The following is a 7,668-nucleotide window of genomic DNA, read 5'->3' on the forward strand; positions in this document are numbered from 1 at the left end:
ATATATATATACATACAGATTCCTGGGCAGTGGTGATCACCTGGCTGGCTGGTCAGGGGCCTGGATTGAAAAGGTCTGGAAGATCAAAGGCAAGATCTGAGGTGGAGGCATGTGGATGGACATTGGGGAATGGGTACAAAGTGTGAAGGTTTTTGTATCATGTTAACACACACACACCAGAAGTCATCCACTGTGAAAAATGCACTAAACAACTGAGGAGACAAAATGACTCAGTCAGTTGACATTAGCCAGACTTCGTCATCAGTAAATCTGAAACTGGGATGATAGGCACATGAGTAGAGTGGCACAGATGGGGCTATGAATGCTTCCAACAGCGTGGACTCCTACTTCAAGGCTGACCAGCTACTGCTGCCTCTCAATGTTCAACCTGCCAGCAACGTGGAGCAACACTGACCGATCACTTGTTGGCCAGTTGACTATACTGGGTTCCTTCCATCCTGGAGGGACTAGCACTTCAGCCTTGCAGGCTAGAATCCTTTGCAGTATGGGTTTGCCTTTCCTGCTCACAGGGCCTCAGCCAGCAACATTCATTGGGAGTTACAGAATTTCTGACCCACAGGTATGGGATCCCACAGAACACAGCATCTGCCCAGGGGTCCCACTTCACAGTAAAGGAGATATGGGTGTGGGATCCACTGGTCATATTGTCTATGGCATGTGGATGTTTTAAGAGGAGCTGCCTCTTAAAAGGCCACAATAACCTACTGAAGGCACAGCTGAAAGGCTACCTCAGAGGAAACACTCTGCAAGGATGGGTGCTACCCTCTCCTATATGTTTTAAATCAGAGAACTCTATATGGCAGTGTCCTCATAAGGAAAAACACATGTCTGGGAATCAAGGAGAAAGCAAAAGTAGCTGCATTTATCATCATTCTTATTTACCCACCTTGTGGTTATGTGCTTCAAGTCCCCCACAGTTCTGGGCTCTGCAGGGTTTGAGTCCTAGTCCCCCAAAGTGGGTACACATGCAAGGGGACAGGTAAGGCTCCTACTGAACTACAGGCTATATCTGCCACCAACTCACTTGAAACTCTTTGTGTTCAGAGATGAGCAGGCAGGAAGAGAGGACACCATTTTGTCAGGGATAATTGACCCTCATCAGCAGGAGAAGGTTGGGCTGTTTTTACACAATGCAGGTGGAGAGGAGAACGTGTGGAACCCACAAAGTCGACTTGGGCACCTGTTGGGAAAATAGAATAATTTAATCAGGTCCCCTTGCCTTAAGCCCTGTTGGGGGTGGTGCAGCGCATTCTTTGTAAATAAGTTGTGTGTGGGTGGAGTTAGTGCACATGGGTGGTGTCGCCACCTTGGCTGGTGTCTGCCTCGGGCATTAGCCCACACGTGGCCATGCTCTCCAACCTACGGCTTCCAAGGACCTGTTTGCCAGTTACCTAGCTCATAGACCTGCATGTGAGGGGTATGGTGACCCAGCCTGGCATGTGAAGGGTTTGTGACCCCACCTGGTGTGTGAAGGGTTTGTGGCCCAGTCTGGACAATGGGCTTGAGGGGTCTGTGAGCTCCAGCCCCAGCTCCAGCTCAACAATTGGCCCAGTTGGCAGGATTACCAGCAGGTAAAATAGCTCGACAGCACCTCCTGCTATTCCCTGGTCCAGTTGTCAGCTGTGGATGTTTATACCCCAGCCCAAGAAGGCAGTGGTAGAGCAAGGGCTCAGACCCCTCAGGAGTGCAGGTTAGTGAAGCACCACCACATAATCCATCTCCCCTTGCTGAAACGGTGTCTCAGGCTGAGGGGGATTTAGAACAGATAATGGGAGGAAGAAGATGAGCATCAGGTGTGGCCCTGAGGCCAACTGCAGGGACAGGGTTGTAGTACATCATACTAACTTCCCTCTTCTAAACTTCCCCTCAGGAAAACTTGGAGGATGTCCTAAACATATAAGAAGACAGGATAACATTCAGAGAAATATTTGTCATGCATTTAACTGACAAAGAAGTAGAATCTAGAATACATTTTTAAAAAACTTCTTAAATCAATAAGAAAAAATCAGCAACCTAATAGAAAAATGGGAAAAGACAAGAACTGGTATTTCACAAAAGAAGAAACTATATAGGCAATAAGCATATTAAAAGATGCTCAACTTCATTAGCAATTGGGATGATTCCAATTAAAACCAAATAAAATATATTTGAGAAGGAGGCAGGAAATAGAGTTCACTGAATCATATTTTTCTCTTTACAATGTCTACATCTTATATTGCTATAAACTATGTTGCTAGTCTACATGGGTATTATTATTTCCAAACAAGTTTGAATACTTCTTACATGAACTAAATCATACAAAAACGTGCTTATACTCATACAAATTGCTAATGAAACAATAGTGCATACATTATTCTCCTCCTGAAAAATTAGTTTTGATTTAAAAACCACTGATAGAGTTTGGATGTGTTGTCCCCGCCAAAACTCATGTGAAAATCTATTCCCCAATGTGGCAGTGTTGGGAGATGTTTGAGTCATGGGGGCAGATTCCTCATGAATGGATTAATGCTCTCCCTGGGGAAGGGAAGTCTGAGTGAGATCTCGCTCTATTAGTTCCCATGAGAGCTGGTTGTTCAAAAGACCCTGGCACCTTCCCCTGCTCTTGCTTCCTCTCCCCTGTGATCTGCTTGTACCGCCGGCTGCCTGCCACCTCCCGCCATGAGTAGAAGCAGCCTGAGGCCCGCACCAGATACAGCTGTCCCTTATTTGTAAGCCAAATAAACCTCTGTTCTTTATAAATTACCCAGTCTCAGGTATTCTCTTATAGCAGCACAAAATGGTCTAATATAACCACTGAATTGTCTAAGTCTCTGATTTTAAAGGTGAGATCCAAGACAGGTGTTATGTGATTATTAAATCTGTTTTAGCTGTTTTATAATTGCAGTCTTATTTGGATCATGATAGGTAGGTAGGTAGGTAGATGGATGGATTAATAGATAGGTAAATATAGATAGTGAAATTGATTTAGATCAAAAGTCACTGGTGGTTATCCCTTGGTTTATCTATTTACTTTTTAAAAATAGACTTTATTTTTTAGAGCAGTTTTAGACTCATAGCAATATTGAGTGGAATTTACAGAGATTTCCCATATACATTCTCCCCAGTTGTCAACCTCCCCCACCTGAGTGGTACATTTGTTACAACTGATGAACCTACATTGACACATCATTATCACCCCAAATCCATAGCTTACCTTAGGGTTCAGTTTTGGTGTTGTCTTGGACAAATTTATAATGACATATATCCACCACCGTAAAGAATCATATTTATCATACCAAATAGTTTCAGTGCCCTAAAAATCCTCTGTGTTCCACCTGATTCATCTTTCCCTTGCCCCTCACCCCTGGCAACCATTGATCTTTCTACTGCCTCCATAGTTTTGCCTTTTCCAGAATGTCATATGGTTGGAATTATACAGTATGTAGTCTTTTCAGACTGGCTTTTTTCACTTAGTAATAGGCATTTAAGGTTTCTCCATGTCTTTTCATGGCCTAATAGCTCATTTCTTTTTAGTACCGAATAACATTCCATTGTCTGGATATGCCATGGTTTACTTATCCATTCATCTACCGAAGGACATCTCGTTTGCTTCCAAATTTTGGCAATTATTAATAAAACTACTATAAACATTGTGTGCAGGTTTTTGTGTGGACATAGTTTTCTACTCTTTTGAGTAAATACCAAGGAGTCAGATTGTATGGTAAGAGTATGTATTGTTTTGTAAGAATCTTGGTTTATTTTTAAACAGACAGCTTAATCTCTCTCCTTTTGCCAAGAATTCCACACTGGAGCACTGAGAGGCATCAGTGACTCTTTTAGAGCAGCTCCTCTCACATATGTCCTATTAAGCCCAAATGGGTCAGGGTTAGGGTCGGGGGAGAGGACAAAGCTGCTCTTCCCTTTTCTAAGCCAGGAGGAAGGGGTAATAAAGAGCCTGACTCTATTTTAACTGTTGACCCCTTTGAAGCCTCACCTCTTCCTCGTCCCCTCTTGTCCCACATCTGAGCAAGCTAAGAAAGCCCACGAGCTCCCTGTCTTGGTGCCTGTAGGAAGTTCAATGCACATAAGCCCTCGCTGTCACACAGGGGCCCTTAGCCCAGCTCCACCCCCTTAGCCATAATAAAAGCCAAAGCCAGTCTCCCCTCCTTGCTATCTCTCAAGCCATCTTCAGACTTTCTTGGGAGTCTGCCCTGCTCTTCCTGGAAAGCCTCAGTATGTAAGAAATAAACCTCTTTATGCCCTCTTTCTGTGTGTATAGCATCACTAGTCTAGATATCTGAACCAATTTTGGGAGGGTGGGGTAGGGGGAAGGGCCCACCCTACCTCAGTAAGGTGACCACGGCAGAGAGGTATGAGGCTAGGAGACAGGAGAGGCCAGAAAGCTGCTCGTTCTCTTTCTTTACCCTGAACTGTAGGAAACAAATTCCTAATCTCCAGAGTAAAAACTCTTCCTGACTTGCAACACTGAGTTAAGAGCATTCCATTCTGCACTGCTTTAAGTGAGGATCTTGCACTGCCCTAATGCAATATTCTCAAAGTAGTAACACTAGAAGAGACTCCCCAAGCATTTAAGGATTTAGCATTCCAATTTTATTTTGTATTTTTATTCTTTTTAATTGAAACATAATTGATTGTACACATCTGTGTGGTAGCGTGTTGTATATCAATACCTATGTTCAATGTGTGATGCTCAAATCAGGATAATTAGTATAGTCACCATTACACAATGTCACCATTTTTTGTGGCCCTTTACCAATGTCTTGTTAAACCGTCCTTCTTCTTCCCCTTTCCCACCTCTGGTAACCTCAGTTCTGTTCTCTCTTTTTGAAAGTTTTGTCAGAAGCCGTTAGAATCTTGTTTCTTCAAGGAACTAAAAAAGAGTGGAAAATAGTAAATAAAAGAAACATTCTATCATACCATAAGGGAAGGGGAGGAAAGAGAGTCAGACAGAGGAGTTAACTCTTGCATTGAGGACCTACTATGTGCTGAGCCCTGTGTTTTGTGCTCTTTTAATGTGCACAACAGCCCATGGGCTAGATCTTATAATTCCAACTTAGATGGGGAAAATGAAATTCAGACAAGTTAAATAACTTACCTGTGGTGGACAGACTCTAAGTGTCCCTCCCCCTCTGCCATCTTGCTTCCTAGTGTTCAAGCCTTTGTATAATCCCCTCATCTTGAGTGTGGATGGGATCCGAGACTGCTTCCAACCAGTAGAATGTGGCAAAGGTGATAGATGCCACTCCTGTAATTAGGTTATGTTATATAAGACTGCATCTTGCTAGCAGACTGCTCTAGAGACTTTCTTTGCTGGTTTGATGAAGAAGTGGCCATACTGGGAAAGCCCAGGTGGCCAGGCACTGCAGGCAGCCTCTAGGAACCGCAGGTGGCTTGTAGGAATTCCAGGAAGCCTCTAGTTGCTGAAGACAGCCTCTGGCCTCCACAGCAAGCGGGGGAAAGCCCAGGTGGCCAGGCACTGCAGGCAGCCTCTAGGAACCGCAGGTGGCTTGTAGGAACTCCAGGAAGCCTCTAGCTGCTGAAGACAGCCTCTGGCCTCCACAGCAAGCGGGGACCCTCAGTGCTACAGCTGCAAGGAAATGAATTCTACCAATAATCTCAATAGGCATAGAAAAGTATTCTTCCCCAGTTTAACCTCAAATGAGAGTGCAGCTTGGCTGGCACCTTGACTGTAGACTTGGGAGACAGAGAATACCCTGTGTCACAGCAGAGGACCCAGCAGAGCTGTGCCTGACTGCTTGACCTGAATTGTGTTGTTTTAGGCCAATAACTTTGAGGTAATTCATTATTATCTATTGTTAATCTGCAATAGATAGCTAACAAATTACACAGCTTCCAAATTGGTTTTTAGCATCTTTTAATTTTAATTTTTTAGTGATGTAGAATTCTACATAACAACATACGAAGTGTTGATAAAAGGCATTAATAGAGAACATCTTTGACTGTGGACCATTTTGATTTAGTTGCTCTATTAGCCTGCTTGAGAGGTTGATTGTTGGGGAAAGCATGTAAAGATCATAATAGAATATGATGTAACACGATGACATAGGATTGTTGAACATACTAAAATTTAATAATATCCTAATTGATTGGTTTTTCCATTCATACACTCCATCTCCATAATTTCTCCAATTTCTATACAAAGAGTAAATGTAATTTTATTGCTTTATGTTTCTGTATTGCTAGAATTCTTCCAATCAACCTCTTGGAAAAGGAATCCTATGGAGTTTTTCAGTATCCTCCATAAGACTACTCATTTGTGACATTTTAATATCCTTGTGATGTATGAAGTTATTCTAAAGTATTAGACACCTTCCAATATAAATAATGTATAGAGGACAGACAAGGAGTAGTGACATTTGTACCAATCAACCAGAATTCACAAGTCATATAGTATATTCTAATTTATTACTCTACCTCTACCCAAATTAGTATTTTTTCTAAATTTCTCTACTAAAAGTATTTATTGATTGACATAAATCCATTTATCTTATGCTTATAAAATTGGGAAATTTGTTACAGAGGATGTTGAAGAGCATATTTCCCAACTTATCCTGGCAATATTACCTCAAATGGAGAGGTCTTCTCCACGGTAATCCTACTCACTTGCTGCCTTAAGGAAATATAGTTCTCTCATTTGTCAACTTCAGCTGGTCAAAATCATGAAGGCAACAAATAATTTTGTGATGAGTCCCCCAAAATCTACAATTGGCCCTGTCTTTATAGGACCAGGAAAACACACAGGAGAAAGTAAGGAATAAATGCCACATTTAGTTTTAAATTTGCTGGAAAACTATCCAGGTAGATTCCTGTCATTATTTTCTCCTGTAAATATCCAGCTTTCACGAGTCTCTGACATTTCAAGAAAAATATTTTTTATGTGGATACTGATAATACCTAGTATAGCACCTGTCATATTAATCAGGATACATGGAGCAACTGTCTTCCTTATCTTTAGACTATTTGGAGCAGTGATGTTCTACAATCCAAGCCAAGCTCAAAATATTTCTGCTAATTAAGATACAGTCCTCTGAGATATTTGGAGATTTTAATTACCCCAACAATTAAATTAGATTCTCCCCCAAATTGGGGATCTGCTTAAAAACAATTAGTGTAACCTTAATCTTTTAATAAATATGTATAATTCTCGTCTTGAGGCCATATGATGGAAAAAACTTCCCCATTCCCAAGGTACTGGCTCCACTCAACAGAAGTCAAACTGCCTGTATCTTACCCATATTGCATGTTACCACAGTTATTTAAACAAAATATACACAGTGTAGCCTCACCATATGCTACTAATGAGGAGAATTTAAAATACTGTCCAAAGGGATTTACCATGGCAACAACCAGAAGCACCTCACTGGAAAGCTGGAAACCCTATAAAACAGTAGAAATTTCAGCATTTGTTCATTCTTAAGTACAGTCCGGCTGTGAGATGAATGACCCCATCTCTGCTTGAAGGGACTCCCAGTCTACTGTGTAATTTTTATGGTAGAGAAAAGAAGTCATCAGGGTCTCCACAGAGGGCTAGATGAGATATTTTCTAAAACCTACCAATTTAATTTGCATTTTGTTTATGTGTATCTACGTGCAGGTATGCATGTACATTCCCCACCTTTGTTCTAC

The sequence above is a fragment of the Galeopterus variegatus genome, unplaced genomic scaffold (genome assembly GCF_000696425.1).
Source record: "Galeopterus variegatus unplaced genomic scaffold, G_variegatus-3.0.2 Scaffold4803, whole genome shotgun sequence".
NCBI classification, from domain to species: domain Eukaryota; kingdom Metazoa; phylum Chordata; class Mammalia; order Dermoptera; family Cynocephalidae; genus Galeopterus; species Galeopterus variegatus.